At 37.4% G+C, this 1,811-nt stretch overlaps 1 long non-coding RNA gene across 1 annotated transcript; it reads right to left on the bottom strand.

The window, feature by feature from the left end:
* Positions 1–729: 729 nt before the first annotated feature.
* Positions 730–1,432, bottom strand: LOC147636057 (uncharacterized). Its single transcript, XR_015266386.1, has 3 exons — positions 1,263–1,432; positions 1,125–1,180; positions 730–1,019 (listed from the first exon to the last, which is right to left on the bottom strand). It is a non-coding gene; the product is annotated as an uncharacterized LOC147636057 (long non-coding RNA).
* Between the last annotated feature and the right edge of the window lie 379 nt (positions 1,433–1,811).

Genomic DNA, 1,811 nt, shown 5'->3' with positions numbered 1-1,811 from the left:
CTTCCCTCGCTACCTTCTCTCTCTTAATTAGAAGGTTAAGTATCATTGCTAGACCTCCCATTTCTGTTGTAGTGCAAGTTATTGTACTTTAGATAATTTTATATATCATTATAATTTAAAACCTTGATGATTTTATGAACAACGGGTCACATAAAGCTATTCACATTTGTTCACCATTGGTGGATGTTAGTGCTATTGTGCTACATGCTTCATCATTAATAGATGTAAATTCTTCACCATTGGTGGATTACTAGTGTCATTGTGCTACGTTCTTCACCATTAGTGGATTGCTAGTGTCTTTGTGTTACATTCTTCATCATTGGTAAATGTTTTTGTCAATGTATATTTTCTTCAAAAAAAATCATGTACTTGAACAACAGGCCTATCATTGATTATACTCATCTATGCTCCATTACGTGCTTCATAATTTATAACCAGCAACCCTAATGCTACGCATTTTGATTCTAGTTCACCTTTCATAAAATTCAAAATCTTTTTAGTATATCTCTTTCAAGGAAAAAAAATAAGGGTTAATCTTCTCCAATTGGCTATTTTTGGTATTTTTTCGTAAAGAAATTCGCCAGTATCTTAAAACATTTGCCTAATTTGACCGTTTTGAAGAGTTTTAGAAACTATTTGCCTAATTTTGAACATTTTAAGGTATTTTTTTAAAACATTCAATCCATTTTCTATAATTTTAGATTTATATAGGAAGAATAATTGCGAAATCCATAGCATTTTTTTTTGTTAACATGGCATAAAAATGCCCTGTCGAGCTACAGTTAGTGTTAATAATGCCCCCCGTCATTGGGATGTGCTTTTTGCTTTTGATCCAAACAGCAATTTGGAATTATTGGCATTATTATCGGTTTTTTTGGGGGGACAAATGGGACGAAGAGGCCTTACGATGGCGGTTTGCTGGTGGGCGGCTTTTTGGGATCATGATTTGTGTTGGGCCCTGGTGGAACGTAATCCGCAGAGAAAACTAGCAGTTTTCTAGTTGCGCCGAGCAAAGAGTCCTGCATTGGATTTACATTCACAGCATTAACAATGCTGCTCTTTTTAATCATGCTTAGAAAGCTCGAGAAGATAATGATCAAAGAAACAATGTGAAGAGCACAAACGAGCTGCTCGCTGGCAGGTTCCAGTTGTATTGATGAACCACTTGCAGGACTAGAGGCTGCCAAAAGCCATTTCAAAGTTCTCAAAATGGTACGAAGCCTTACAACGAAAGCAGCTATGGAGATAGCTAAAGTACTTACAGCCAAAAAAATGTTGGTGGCCTCTGCTTGAGATCTCCGCAGAGTGCATAATCAATATTAGCACAACGCATGACATTAAAAAGTTAGACATTATAAGGAAAGATGAATGAGAGTAAAGTGCTGCTCAATGAGAGTAAGGAAAGATCAATGAGAGTAAAGATCCACGCAAGTGCCGCTCGCATTTGCTCAGGAGTGGAGAGAAGGAGGCCAATTTATGTAAATTGCCCAGGTCATGAGTTAAAAATTGAGCACAAATTCCCGAGTATATTTAAGTATGCAATCCCCAAAACAATGGAGATCTTATATGAATTGCCCACAATAGCTTGTGCTGCACTCCACAGATACATCATCATGATTTTTACTCCCCCGAATGGAAGGCAGGCGATATTCAAGAATGAAGAGGCATCATGACTCATGAGAGAATCCGCATAAGTGCCCCAACTTGTCCATTTCTTGTCCTCTCGAGCCTCCATGGCACTGTGTACGATATCACAAGGTTCACAAACATTTATAATCTATATTTAAATCTGGTCATGTCACATGTGTGTT

The sequence above is a fragment of the Cibotium barometz genome, chromosome 8 (genome assembly GCF_041138505.1).
Source record: "Cibotium barometz isolate CiBa-2024 chromosome 8, ASM4113850v1, whole genome shotgun sequence".
Lineage (NCBI taxonomy): Eukaryota > Viridiplantae > Streptophyta > Polypodiopsida > Cyatheales > Cibotiaceae > Cibotium > Cibotium barometz.
The sequence above is the reverse complement of the archived record's forward strand: the minus strand, read 5'-3'. Positions and strand labels throughout refer to the sequence as shown.